The sequence below is a fragment of the Biomphalaria glabrata genome, chromosome 14 (genome assembly GCF_947242115.1).
Source record: "Biomphalaria glabrata chromosome 14, xgBioGlab47.1, whole genome shotgun sequence".
NCBI lineage: Eukaryota > Metazoa > Mollusca > Gastropoda > Planorbidae > Biomphalaria > Biomphalaria glabrata.
In genome coordinates, this window is record NC_074724.1 from 36,315,137 (window position 1) to 36,331,059 (window position 15,923).

The 15,923-nt window shown below is 37.5% G+C and overlaps 1 protein-coding gene across 13 annotated transcripts in view; it reads left to right on the forward strand.

Moving 5' to 3' along the window:
• Window positions 1-15,923, forward strand: part of LOC106061741 (kin of IRRE-like protein 1) — a 303,275-nt gene that overhangs the window by 181,931 nt on the left and 105,421 nt on the right. For 12 of the 13 annotated variants that reach the window (XM_056009884.1, XM_056009883.1, XM_056009887.1 and 9 more), the window contains exon 2: window positions 5,001-5,073. The exons of the other annotated variant lie outside the window; for it this stretch is intronic. The gene's annotated coding sequence lies outside the window, so the exon portion shown is untranslated. The remainder of the gene's footprint in view (window positions 1-5,000; window positions 5,074-15,923) is intronic. 13 annotated transcript variants of the gene reach the window in all.

The window sequence follows — 15,923 nt, forward strand, 5'->3', positions numbered from 1 at the left end:
CACACTGGTCTGTCATGTCACTGGACATAACTGATAATAAGATAAGGAGAGAGAGAGAGAGTAGCTGACATTGTACAAATATTCTTTACTTAAAAAAAAAAGTAGAGCGATTGAAATTACATCTTTAAAATATTGATTTGTATTCATTTTGATCAATAAATATAGATCTAGCTATGGGCTTGAACGATGGAACTTTTTATCAGTAGCGGTATATACAATAATTTTATATATATATGTATATATATATATATATATATATATATATATATATATATATATATATATATATATATATATATATATATATATATAACACTTTCCTCTGTCTTGCTTGGCGGTTTGTTCGTTTTTTTAATCGTCGAGGGAGGGGGGGGGGGTGAGAAAAGAATTAAAAGAAAAAAAAATGTAAACAATATTGACCAAGTCAAGAATGACAAGAGAGACATTGACATTAGTTCATACAATGTGTTGTAGACCTATTCAAACACTAGAAAAAAAAAGAAATGTCTGTATTGTAAGACTATTATATACTGAATGGTGTTGACAAGACAAATAACTTCTGCTTGGTCGTGTGGTACTGTGATAGTCCTTGACCTTGTAGTTGTATGATGGCTGGCTATCTGACTTGTACAGATAACTCAGGAGATGTTTGAGTTTCTTGTACGGGTGTGTTAGATGTGTTTACAATTACTATATAACAAAGCCTACACACGAACACGTTGAAAAGTCTTATTTCAGACCGTTAGACACTTGAAGAAGTTTAATGCATAAAGGCCACCGGCGAGTCTCTGTCCGTAATAAGATGTTGTCACCTCGAAGTCGAGACACCAACTCTCTGATAATAACAAACTAAACCCCACTATCCTTGGCGTCACAAAAAGGTCGCGTTCAAAGTCCGTCAACTATGATGCGTCCCTAAACTAAGTGTCTAACGGTATCTGCTTCAGATTCGGATAGTCCTCTCTGGCCATCCTGCTGGAGGTTTAGGCTTTATTTCCCTCGAAACATCCGAAACTTAGAAAACTAAACAAAGACTTACATTTTGTGAACACATTTTTACGACGAGCTTTTATATGGATTGATTTCCTTTATAGCTACTTTGTGACATGAAACAAATATGCATACAGTTTTGCACCACTAAAAATGCTGTTGCAACATGCCCTAGTCAATGACGATACACGAATCAATCCGAAGATTACCTATTCAATTAGTACTTATTAATTAATTTTGTTTCATATAGCACAAAGGGAGCTAAACTCTGCCATGTTCAGATAAAGGGCAGTAATTTGCGGCTCTTTCCCTTAGATAAGCTTCATTTTCATAAAGTACACTTTTTTTTTCTATTGCTTAAGATTAATTTTAGCGTATGTGTTGTTGTTTTTTTCGTTAGATTAGTTCCCCTAGATCAGCGGTTCTCAACCTTTTAAGCTCGGCGATCCCTTTTTACAATCCCCCACTCTGCCGCGACCCCCCCCCCACACACACACAAACACACATACAGAAGAGTCGACAATAACAATCCATAATTTCCATGGTCTTAGGCGACCCCTGGCAAATCCTCAATCGACCCCCAAATGGGTCGCGATCCACAGGCTGAGAACCCCTGCCCTAGATGATCCAAGCTATATTAAGTGTCAATCTTAGTATCACTACACTATCTTGGGTTCTAATCGGAAGTCATCAAAGAAACATTACCAGAGATTTATAAAATTATTTAAAAAGTCAAAGCGAACTTTGTGACCTCACGCTACATATAATTCATTCGAACAGTTTGAAATCCTCCGGCACTGTGATTTAGCTCCCCTGGCCCCTGCCACTTGGTGAGAACATGTCCCAACTGCTAGGCTGTTGGCAGATGAATGGCTTGCAGAGTTATCCGCTCCCCCCATTGGCAGACGATTACGATAGAAAGCCAAAAAAAAGTTTTATGGAGCTTGTATTACGACCCTTTGTTCAAGTTAAGGCTAAGTGAATTATGTCCCTTGTCTCCTACGAGCGTATGTCTTACGATGACCACGGCCGGTGGTCAGTGAAATAATGACTTGCCTTGTGTCCATTAGCCAGTTTGTAGACTGACCACAAGTGTCAATGCTGGACTGTGGTACTTTATTGCATTAAGCCACTGCTGGCTAGAGTACTTTTAACTGTTTAGGGTACCTATTTTGTAGTTCAATTTGGGCCCCTAGCGTGTGAATGAGCGAAAGTAATGGAAACAATGAAACTGTGAGAAATTTTTTTTTAATGTAAAGTTGAAGTTTATTGCGTACGATAAACTTTTTAAAAATGTATTTTTTTTTTAATATTTTGTTTGTTTAAAAGTTCAGCTACTATGACTGATAATAAAGTATTGGGGTTTTTTTAAACACCCAATTACTTTCTTTTTTCTCCTTTCCCCCGCCCCCTTTTTCCCCCCTTTTTTTTCAATCTTCATTTTGAAGGAATCATGTTTACATAGGCTTTCCACCTATAGCTATAATATTTTTTTTTTTAAAACTAGATCTTTATGTCTCAAGTCTCAATAAACCCAGATTTTTATGTCAGCTCAAAGTATTAAAAAAAAAAAAAACGATGCGAGGTAATGTATAAGATAGTCTATAAATATTTCTGTGTTAATTTTGTTCTAAAATTCTATTCAATGAATGTTTATCTGTGTTTACATTTAAAGAACATTACCTGTATGTTTTATACAGCAAACTACAGAACAATGTTTTATTGCAGAAATGATTATATCTATCTGATCATTTGTATTCAAACTACACAGCTTTCGTGTAGAAAGAGGATTTGATCTATCTGGTCTTGTGAAATGATCAATGTGTATGTCAAAGTAGAATTGTGAACAGGTTCATTATATCTCTTTCCGTACTGTCATTAGAGCATGGAATGGGTTGCCTTAATCAGCCAGGAATACCAATGACTTAGCAGAGTTTAAGTCTCTAATTAATATTCACGACTACATTAACCTATGGATTATCGTATGAAGTAATTATCTTCTCTTTTAAAGAACGTCTGTAGTTGATAAGATAAGATAAGTGAGAAAGTGTGGGAACATTATTTCATTATTTAAAGTAATCACCGCTGACGAAAATCTAGTGAGAAAAGTTTATATGTCAAACCTGTACACATTTACACCAAACAAATAGTACACATTTATAATAGTACACATTTATAATAGTACACATTTATAATAGTACACATTTGCTGTTAAATGGACAAGGTACAGTGGACAGTTTTTACATGTACCTATACGTCATGGGTGACTGATTTCTTTTAATTTTTAAACTGGTCATTCTAAAATTAATTTGGGCAAAAAATAATACTGAAGGTAGTAGTTGTTTTTTTTACATTGATGTACTAAAATGACAAAATATTTACACCTTGCATTACAAATGACACATTTGGCAGCGGACATTTAGTTGTGACATTTTGGGAACACCAACGGCTGAATGTCACAGTGTTACGCAGTTGAAATCAATGTCTAAACAAACCCCAACGGCTGAATGTCACAGTGTTACGCAGTTGAAAACAATGTCTAAACGAACCCCAACGGCTGAATGATTTTATTTGGTCATTCTTATCTGAAACGAAAAGTCAAGTATAAATGCCCTTTCAGATCTTGCGATGTATAGGGCAAATGATGTAAAAATCATCTGATTATGTTTGTAAAATGTTTTACATGTTTCGGATGTTCCTTCAGAGTTGAAGATAGTTTACTTCCTAGTCCAAACCTCCCGCAGGACGACGGGTGATGGTAGCGGGCAGGGTTTGAACCCTCGACCGTCGATAAATCCGAACGACAGTCCAGCGCGCAAACCGCACGACCGGGCAGCCATGTGGCCCATGGTTAACGTGGTTGTCATGTGGCCAGCACAACAACCAATCGCTTTTACTTTCCCCCAACTAATTATATTAGCAGAACACAAACAAAAAAAAATGTATGTCATGTGTATTTAAAAAAAAAGATCATTCGTTTGCATCTTCCAACGAAACAAATTTTGTTTCCCATCTTGAAGTGATCCAATCATCAAGTGTAAAGGCTTCTAGCCCACGGCGTTTGTTTCGTCTAAAAAATGTTTTTACTCGTAATATATTGATCTTAGTTTTTATATCACTTGTAGTGAGTGAACCGATGTGTTAAATAATTGAACAGAAAGAGACTTTGACTTGCTTTTGTATCAGATCTATACATTTTACTGGCTAGCTGGTCGTGTGGTTTGCGCGCTGGACTGTCGTTCAGGCTTATTGATTGTCCGGGGTTCAAACCCTGCCCGCTGCCATCTCCCGTCGTCCTGCGGGAGGTTGTACTAGGAAGTAAATTATCTTCAACTCTGAAAGAACATCCGAAACATGTCAAACATTTTACACCATTTTTACAACATGAAGAAATAGTGAAATTTCATTTGTTCAGAAAAGAGTATTGTTCAACTTCTGTTCAAGAAATGCTTAATGTTTTTAAAAAATGTTCATATCATGTAAGAACTCCATAATCATATTTCTTTTATTACCATCAACAATTAGTTTTAATAGACAAAGTCATTCTCACCCCCAACAATGTATTGTACTTCTGAATGTTCTCATAACCCAGTGCCCATACGCAAACATCGCTAATTAGCCTTTGCCACATTATACATTTGATTAATTTAACTTGGTGACAAACTAGATAGATAATGTCTGCAACTGGAAGGGGGGTGGAGGGCTGGGAAGTAAATGGCTGCACACACACTACACACACACACACACACTACACACACACACACATTATCTATAGACTCAACTAGAAACAACTGCACCAACCTAAGCGCGAGTTTCTATGGCTCAGATACGACCGTACTGCAGTAGATAGCTGTGAGATAAGGCATTCTAACAAATCAACAACTCACGACCATACACCATAGTTCTTCCATTCCATTCACTTTAATGTCAACAATTGCTTTTCCTTATGGCTCCTTAACAGCATTGTTAAAATAAAAAGTTTTTTTCTCTTTGTGCTTTTCTTTTTCTAGAGAATTAGTTGATGAACTTATCAAGTTTTATTCTTGAGGATTTAATGAAATATCAAGTTACGGATTATCACACGTGAGTGCTTTCTAAGTCTTGTATCTTATTATAGTCTTGTATTTTAATATAGAGTCTTGTATCCTATTATAGTCCTGTATCTAAATATAGAGTTATGTCTTATATTTTAATATATACCCTGTATCTTAATCTAAGTTTTGTTTCTCTTAATAATAAGGAGTCTTGTATCTTAATATAGAGTCTTGTATCTTAATATAGAATCTTGTATCTTAATTTAAGTTTTGTATCATAATATAGAATCTTTTATCTCAGTATAATCTTGTACTGTAGATCTATCTTAATATAGAGATTATGTCTTGTTTTTTTAATCTATACCCTGTATCTTAATCTAAGTCTTGTATCTCAATATAATATCGTATCTAAATCTAAAGTCTTGTATCCTAAGATATAGTCTATGTCATATATCTTAATCTGTCTTGTATGTATATCAAGGTATTGTATCTAAGTCTTGTATCTTAATCTAGGTCGTGTATTGTTATGCATGAGGTCATCTGGGAATGACTGAACTTCATTCAGTGACTGGTACAAAACAAATTACACTCTCATAGATTATAACCAGACTCTCTTTGTACAAATGACGGTCCCATAGATTATAACCAGACTCTCTTAGTTACTACGTCTTTCTCTCCTCACCAGACGTTACCTCGTTTTTCAATATATATATATATATATATATATATATATATATATATATATATATATATATATATATATATATATATATATATATATATATATATATCAATTGAATCGTTTTAAATTTGGTTTATCTCTTAGTGATAGTTTCTCCTTTTGTCTACTGCAAGATACTCACTGTTTATATTTCTGTAGGGTGCATCTTATAGCTGTGTTATTGTAGAAATTATAATTTAGTCTCAGGTATTAGATAAAATTATGTGTCGACATTAGACGTAGTGGAGGTCGTAGTGTGTGTTGCCTTTGAGGTGTGTCCTAGTTCTAACCATAGTGACCAATGCCCTTGATGTCGAGTCAACATACCGACCATCTCAACCCTTTCATGTTGGTCAAGAAACCATACTGACCACGTACTCCATACTGACCACGTACTCCATACTGACCACGTACTCCATACTGACCACGTACTCGCTGGGCAGCTTGATGGTCAGCTGTAAGTCTGGCAGTCATTAAGTTACCGTGAAACGTCCAGCTAAATTCCCTGGGTGACTTAAAGTACGATGAATGTGGTCCAGTGATAGACACCAAATTGAAAATGTTAGCTGTTTGAACTTGTGGACGGCTTCTACCTGTGTGTAGTACAGAAGTCCCACGTGACTAAGATCAAATACCTGCATACCTTCAACTCAGATGATCTATATATCTTTACATCTTTACAAAATTACTTGCAGACAATACTTGAAAGAGATCCGGCCGTTTCTCATTATGTTCATCTACATGCCGGAATACCGTGTTTGTGAAATGTGCATTTATTTACCATTCGAATGTAGCGAGTATAGAGATCATGCAAGGCCTTCAACTTGTGTGGTAACAGCAGAAGTCAATTTGAGGAGAATAATTACATTTTTTTTTTCAAAAAATAAGCGGAAAATGTATAAAAAAAAAATTGAAAAAACGGTAAGTTGGGATAAGCAAGGCTTTTAGTGTCTATCCTTTTAAAAATACGTTTTAAAAATAATCGTAAATAAACAGTAAATATTAAAAATAGATCCGCTAATATTTACTAATGACCATTTTCTTCAAGTTGACGTCTGCTCACTTCATTCCCATCATGCATTTGCCCTTGCGTACTTCCGGTATTTCCCTGACATGTATAAAAGCCGACATAGTTTTACTCCCTGACCTATGCAAAAGACTCGTGGCAGTCTCCACCCCCCTCCCCCCCCTTTCTTCGCTCACCTGCCACAAAGCTGTAATGTGTATTAAGTAGACACGACAAGCTCTTTGCGGGATTCCCCCTGATTGTATAGTTCAGTGATGTACAAACACGCTTTATTACACATTCCCTAAATAATCATTTATTATCATAATAACCTGCATGAATATTAATCATTGAATTAACGATATAGTAAACAATCAATGTCACGCTGACCCACATTCAATTCTAAGTTGACTCTAGGGTCTCAGAAGTAAATTTCTCCTGCGTGGTCGAACATTTCCCTTGTTGGCCTCTTGATCTGACGGCTGCCAAGATGGATGCCTGGTCGTGTGGAATGCGCTCAGGACTGCTGTCTCGAAGGTCCTTGGTTCTTTACCTGCCCACCGCCATCGCCCGCCGTTCAGCGGGAGGTTTAATCTAGGAGGTATTAAAATAATACTCTACAGCTCTGGATTAACATGGATACGCACAAGGAGTATATATGCAAATAAATGTTGACCTATTTTTCACCGGAAGCTGCTAGACCCTGGGCATAGAGAAGTTATCTCTACTGCATGTATGGTTTTACATGTCTTTGTGATGTCACAGTTTGGAATACGATTGGTCTACTTGACTCTACCCGGATTAAGATCGGAAGTTGTCAGCAGCGGCCTACTACACGCTGGAAGATGTCAGCAGTGACCTACTCTTGCCTCTGTGATTGGTAAACAAACACACCACCCGAGTTATGGGGACCGACTAAAAGGCGTGAGTTCTAGAAAGGAAGTGGTGTAGGGTACGCGAGCGGGTGGGGCGCTGTAAACTATCATCCATACATTAGGGGGTTTGTTTGAACGCCTTCTTCCACGTCCTGTGTGACGTTTGTGTATGTTCGTTCTGTGACTACTTGTTTAGGTTTCAGTTGTACGATGTCTTTGTTTTGTTCAACCCATTCTTTCTTCCTTCCTTTCTCCTCTCTCTCTCCCATCAACCCCCCCCCCCCGTTCTTTTTCTTTCCTCTCTCTTATTTTGTTTCTCTCTCTCTCTCTCTCTCGATTTTCCACTCTCTTTCCTCTCTTTGGGGGCGCGGTGGCTGAGCTTGGTTTCCGAATCTGGGTACAGGGTTTCGAATCCTGGTAATTTTAATCTCGGGAACTTTGGGCGCCTCTGAGTCCACCCAGCTCTAATGGGTACCTGACATTAGTTGGGGGAAAATGTTATGGCGGTTGGTCGTTGTGCTGGCCACACGACACCCTCGTTAACCGTTGGCCATAGAAACAGATGACCTTTACCTCAGCGTCCCCTATAGGTCGTAAGCTCTGAAAGAGGAATAGATTCATCTCTATACTATCTCTCTCTTTTTTCTCTCTGGAAACACTTCTAGTCTGTACTAGGAGAGTATTGTCTTCCATTGTATGTACGAAATAAAGAGACAGGGAATCCGTATACATTTTTTTTATAGACAAAGCGTTGAAAGTTTACATGCTAATCATCACTGTCACGTGATCTCTGGGCATGACGTCATTTTAATATCCTTTTCCTTTTGTTGTTGACTTTTTTTTTATGTTGTTTAAAGATTATGAATGAAAGACCGGGGGGGGGGGGAAGATGAGACAGAGAACATTTGAAAGAGGAAGAGAGGGATGTAGGCCAAACATGTGTCATCAAGATAGACAACGGAGTAGAACAGAGAGGAGGAGGGGAAAAAACTTGACTTTATCACTTAGAGATAAATTGTAGAAGAAAGAAAAAAAATGTATTTGTGTGTGTGAGATATTGAGAGAAAAATAGAGAACGAAAGAAAAAGAGTGCATGTCTCTTATATACGTGGAGAGAGAGAGAGAGAGAAAGAGAGAAAGTGAGAAAGATAGAGAGAGTGTTAGAGAGCGAGAGAGATATGGGAGAGAGAGAGAGAGAGAAAGATAGAGAGAGTGTTAGAGAGTGAGAGAGATACGGGAGAGAGAGAGCGAGATTGAGAGACACAGAAGGAAGAGGGAGAGAGAGCGAGAGAGAAAGTAAGAAAGAAAGATAATGTGTTTTATTGCCTGCCAGCCATTCTTTCAAGTGTTCCATCTGCTCGCCGTCACCCCCCCCCCTCCCTTTTTCTTTTTTAAAGCCCGTCCTCCCCCCGTCAATCAGTGAGTATCAAATACTTGTATTGTTTAGACCCCCCAGGGTGGGTGATGCAGACAGCGTCACTATTACATGACATCTTTCCCCCCCCCCACCTCCCCCATGTCTTGCTAAGTCATGTTCTCCAGATGTTTCTCCTCGTGTTTATATCTCGCTCCCCTGTAGCGCCGCCTCTGAGCCAGCACTTGGAACATTCAGTGTAAGCCTCTTCCCCTGTCATACAGTTACCGTCTAGTTAGTACTTGAGTGTATTAGTTTGGGGGCTGTCTTGCCTTCAGTCAGTTACCAGCAAAGTAATACATCAACGTATTAATTTATAATCTGTCTTGTCTTCACACAGTCCTGGCATATGTTGGCTACCGAATAAGTAGCACTTCGCACAGGGCCGGCCCTAAACATTGCTGGGCCCTATGCGAGACGGATTGCACGGGGCCCAATCTTAGTAGGGATAAGGTTGTAAGTGAAAATTAAGATTTTGTATTAGGAAAAAAAATCGTCTTTACATTTTATTCATTGTTCATATCTAAGTACAAGATCACGATCAAATGAACTTTACGTGTAGCGAAGTCATACAGTATATCATCAAAATTCTGTTTCCTACACAGATCACGCTCAAAAGCAAGTATTTCCAAATTGTTCATTCTATTTTTTGTGATTTGTAGACCTCGAGTAATTGAATGACACCCCAATATAACAATTTCGTCTGTTTTTCAGGAGATTTTTTTTATTTCAGGAAATTTCCAAGACCCCGTTGAAAATCAGGAGGCCGCGGGAACCCTGTAATATAAGTTGTAATGGTTTAATTTAATAGTAACGCGGAGCCTATGAAAGTGTGGGGACCACTGCGGCCGCATAGGTTGCAGTGGCCTAAGACCTGCCCTGACTTCGCACTGATAATGTAGATTCATTAACTTTTAAAAATAGTATTACAATCAGTAACGCCTTGAACCCGGACGTTAAAAAAATGCACAATGGGAACTGGTCATGTGTGAAACAAATGTTGGACCAATTATCTGTCAAACAATACAGCAATAGATTCAACCTAAGCGTGTCCTGAACTTATTAGGCATTTTGGAGATATGATCGGACCCCACCGCCAACTTTGAGTTCATAAGAAATGAGATTGTGCTCATATGTGACCACGAGGGTGGGGGCGCTACTCTACATCTGTGTGTAGACTTTTTGTCTGATAATTTCTTACATAAATTGCGTCACCTTTAACTAAAAGAGGAAAGACAACCGAATTTGAAAACCACGATTCAGACTTAACTCTTACGGGATAGTTTCCCTTTAAAAGACTGACATCACAATACGTGAGTGTTGCAGTAGTTAAAAAAAAAGAAGTTTAGAAATGTTATTGCTTTTCAAATTACTTCAAATGCAAAATATCTAAATATTACGGCTATGTTGTTCGGCCATTTAAAGCCTGCACTACTTCAGACACGACCTTGATGACCTTGCTTGTTCATAAGGGGTGCGCTCTCAATTGTCAGGTAATGGTACACGTTTTCTTTCTGGTCTAAATGAAATTCTTCAGAATGACACAAGGATATGGACACATTTCTTATCCCAAATACTAGGCCAATGTCGTATAAGGGGGTCTTTTGTTCTTATTACTATCGGATCATGGAGGTGTTTGCATGAATTAGCGAATAAGGCCAATGACTTGGGTGTATATGATTTATTTTTTTTTACATTTTATTTTTATGTTTATTCAGTACTGAAGAGATTACATTGCCAACAACACATAAGACACTAACGTAAGTTTACGGTTTACACAACATTTCACGTTAAAATTGTTCATACACTGTCCAAACTTGACGATCACTGGGTTGTCCATTGTCCTTTGTTGTAGACGAACGAAGTATTTGGGATTCTTTCGGAAGGATCTGTCCTTATTTCCTATGGAAGCCCAAAGATTTAGTGTATATGAAATTTGGGTTCATGCATTTCATATTACGAGACACACTCATGTGGATACGCAATAAGTAATTTATTTCTATCGTATATGTTCTAAACTTGGTTGATGTAATTTAATTGTTTCGCACAGTCCCTGTGTTATCGTGAGATTTTTCTTGTAGCCAGTCAATGAGTTTTAAGTTACCGTTCAGCAGGGAAAAAAAAAACAGCACATTGTTCTGACCTATGAGACGTTGGGATATTTCTTTCGTCGTCATCTTTGATTCTCATTGACTATGCTAACACTGGCTGTAGAGTATCGGGTTGCCCTGGAACATTGCTCACTTGAGACTCGGCCCTCACCAGTTTGAGGACCTCCCAATTTCCAATCTAGGGCAACATCTTCACAGAGCGCTAGGCAACTGTTGAGTCATTTGTGTAAACAAGAGCAGACAATCTTCGGGGACGAACAAAAAAAAAAGAGGCAGTGTTATCTCCCTTATTATATTTTTCTAAACCTCTGAAGAAAATAAAAACGTAACAAATGAAAAAAAAAAAAGAGGTGTGAAATGAGGGGAGGTAATATTTCTTTTTTTCTCAAACGATGTTCGATGTTTTTTTATGGTGATTTGTCGGACTTTGTTGGCCCTTGTTTGATCACGTGAAGCAACACCAGTTTTTTTTTTTTCCTTTTCTTTTCTAGCTTTTCCACACATCCAAAGCAGTTTTCGCTTCGCCATCTGCATGATCAAGTACTTCTGCTTTCTTGCAGACGAGAGTAATCCGCCCTTGTCTGCGTGTTGGTTTACTGTAGCTCTATCAGCTCGACACTAGTAGATGAAAGAAAATGGCGGTGGAAGAGACAAAGTTTATAAGAAAGACAAATAATTTCAATTAGATTCGTTACGAAAAGAGGATGTTTTGGTATATTATAGCATGTTAAATCCTGGCTAACAGAGGATAAAATATACGTCATCTAGACTTATGTAAAGAACAATATTGCAGGGATGTCTCATACAAGTTGGATACGCTTGAGTTGGCCTGAAGAGGCATGGTATGTTTATCATTTGGTGACTTTTTGGCGCGTCCAGAGGTCAGTTTCTCCCATCAACTTATCGACCTCACGTACAGCGAATGTTCAATCTCTAGGTCGGCAAAGATTTTCCCAAGACTTTCAAATTAAAGAGCTACATTCCTAAAACGAGATTTCTAAAAAAAAAAAAAATTTAACCATGATCCAAAACTACTAAACATGCATTATGGGAGATTTTGATACATAGAAGCGAAACCACAAAAAAGAAGCTTTTTTTTTTTATTTTTGGTGTATTCGGTGTATAGAAGAAAGGAAGGGTTGATACGCTACGTCTTTTTTTTTAAAAGCATAATAAACATGATTAGCTTCCGAATCAAAGTCTCTAATCTCCCTTTGTAGATTTTATTTAGTTGGCAGAATTGAAATTCAGTCTATCGTCCTTGACATTGTATAGTTAAATCGTAAAAATCTTCAATTCTTGTATGGTGCAAAACATTTTTTTTTTGTTAAGATGCAATAATAGTTGACAGCTGAAAGAGTCTATGACGTCAAATGTCAACGCTGGGCGGTATGAATACGTACTCTCATCGCAAGTATCGTCCTTTCAAACAAGAATAATTGCATGTATCGCAAAAAATAAAATACTAATAATTCTATGTTATCGATACTGCGTGTCGTTATAGATATTAATTGTAAACATATGGTCGTGACATAATGATAATATCAAAATGGCAGGCCTACAAGATGTTCAAGTGTTTGTAGAAGCTCACATTTCGTTTCGAATCTTATAAAGTGCTATATTTACATTTGCTTTGAGCCTGACCTATACAAATTAAAGACTAGAGCATCATGTGACTCGTAAATTATGCATGCCGGATAAAATACGATTCAAAAGGAATTATCCCGAAAAATATCAAGTTGAAGATGAATCTTTTTTTTTTTCTTAGTGGAGAGTATGGAGGTTGAGGCTGGATGAGGCTGACACCAGCATAACGTAAGAGCTCTTCTGATGTCACCCACTCAAGCCCCCCCCCCCACTACTCCGCCTTTACTAACACCACTTGTGGTCTAATAAACATAAAGCTCTAATCGACACTCGAAATGGGGGGAAAAAAACTGGAGCATTAGCTATAAAATATATACAGGTCAGTGTACACCTGCATATTCAAGCAGGTAACTCTTCTAGACAGAGGTGTAAAAAAAAAATAGCATAAGAGGCGGGAACAACTGTACCCATTCATACTTACCGTTTCCGCGTGACGTCATTGTATATATTTAGTGTCGCTAGCCTTCCATCGGTAAACAATCTGTTGGATATAAAATTGTCTAATGATTCACTAAAAAAGATGGCGAAATATCCAAACTCGATAAGTAACTAGACTTGTGGAAAAAAAAAAACAACAACTTCTACCTAAATGTCTCATTCCTCCGGGTCTCCGCCCATGAACTCTAAACCTCTTCTAAGAAGAGAGGTAGCTGAAACCAGGTGTGCTGCAGCCCAGAGAGTTTTCTAGCCCCGAGGATGGATGTAAACCTCAGACCGCCCAGAGAATGTATACAGTCTCTTCCAAATATTGCTCACACCGCGCTGACTGCTTACCAGCACAACTGCCATGGCCTTCAGTTTACAAGTCTTCCGAGCACAAGCTATTCCACCATCTTGTGGAACATAAATCCATTTCCTATTTTACTTTTTTTTTTTTTTCCAAAGAGGTGTCCTCAATGGGAGGTAATCTATCCAAACCGTGGTAGTTTTGAATTCTTGTAATAAGGTATTAATCATGTACAAACAAATAAATATGGAGGAGGTGGTTCGACTGTTAGATCTGCCTTTAAATAAACTGCATCTTTAATCTTGTTAAATGTCACTTATGGTTTCTTGAAATTTAAAGATACCGAAAGTAGTTTTTTGGTTTGTTGTTTATTCAGTGACATCTAAACCTAGTTGGAATGAGGAAATTTTTTAAATATAGTTTTAAAACCTAATATTACTTTAGTCTCCACAAAAAGATGTGGAATCTTAATATGATACTTACAAATGTTCATTCCTTAGTTTTCACTAGGTAACTGACTACTTAACAATAGCGATCTGCGTTGTTAATTGTGTTCCTGTTTTTTTTTTATTTGGTTCTAAATAAAAGTTTAGGATTGTTCACTTATTCCATGACATATTTTCATGTACTTGTATTCATTAAAATTTTTGCGACAAAATATTTTTGTCTCTAAAAATATGGTCATCAATAAAGTTTGTTTGTTTTACTTACATATATATATATATATTTATATAAATTGTTGGTTAATAAAATTGGTTGCATATAAAAAATAAAAAAAAATGGAAAAAACAAAACGAAGAATTAATACGAAGTGCAATTGTATCGATTAGTTTGGATGAGTCATGTAGTTAAATTTCTAATAGATCTTGACCAACAACAATAAATCTTTCCGATTAATAATATTTTAATCAAGTTTTGTTGTTGTTTTTTTGTCTAGCGCTTTTTCATGCTTTTAGCTTTCTCACTACGGTATGATCCTATCATTTATTTGGACCAGTTGGGATAATGGGAGAGGGGGGGGGGGAAAAGAAAGGGAGATCTGGGTGGACTTGACCGTAATTGTTTTTTTTTTTTAAAGCATTATAACCTGCGTTCGAATTTGTGGCTCACGCTTCCTTGTGCCGACATGCTAACCACTCTGCCAGTGAGGTACCTTTGACTCGAGTGGATTGTATAGTTATATATTGTTTGTTTCAGCTTAAATCGACGAATTATAAAGGGGACCAATTCAGCTTATACCACCACTTAGTCAAGCAAGTAATAAATTTCTAAAATGTTATTATTAGGTCGCCATTGTGTGTACGTCATTGAATTAATAGCGATACAGTAGAGAAAAAAAATTGTCCAAGTCTCCTACTGGATGGCGGAGAATTCGCGACGGACAGGGGTTCCAACCCGGAAAAATTGTGACGAAATCTGGTGCGCAAACAACACTGCCAGGCAGGCCTCCAAGACCGTACTTGCAGAAAAAATGTATATCTTCTAGTAATCTGTGGTAATGTCTTATGTTAAAAAGCCACCCTCCACACTCCCGAAGAGAAACATGCAAACTATAAAAAAAATACCTTATAAAAATATGCTTTTATTAGGGAAAGAACTGCACATTTACAGCCATATCTATCAGTAATGTAAGATTTATTTCTCTTTATTTTCTTTATGAATCAAAATAATTAAGTAATAGGTTATTTGTTTTTCTTGCTTTGTTAGGAACAAATAATTAATTGTGCAAGGTTTCAACTTGATCCGAGAATGGGAAGTGGGAGAAATGACGTGTACAAGATATGTACCAGACAGACGAAGTGAGTTGATATAAGCTTTGTACAAAATTGTACAACTCTTGAGCTTAAATCTATCACGTCCAGATCTCTGCGTGATTATCCAACTGTGATTTATTCTGGTTGATACACCTGACCTGCAAGCTCCGTGGGTCAGTGTCTTCGTGACATTGTCTGCCACGGGATCGTAAAGCCGTCACGCTGACCTACGCCTCACACTAACTAGCTAATTAGCAGATTGGCTTGTGCAGGTGTCCCGGGCATGAATTGCGTGCTGGACCTCACACACCGTGGGGTCACGTGGTCACATTCGGTTGGGATCCGTGCATCAAGTAACCTGAGCTTAACGTCAGGGCTAGTTCTGTTAACAATGGACCCCATTCACCAATCGTAAACTAGCAACATTTAGCCACGTGATTCTCTATCTCTTCTATACAAATTACGATCTAATTGCAATACACAATGGCTATCACGTGATTTTTTTTTCTTTGTTTTATCAATATTATCTTGTGCTTAAATGTTGTTTATTTACGATTGGAGAATGAGGTCCATTACACGTGAGCCTGGGTTCAAAACCTGTTGTGGCGTACGAGATCAGATAAACCTTAATTCCTAATATAGAT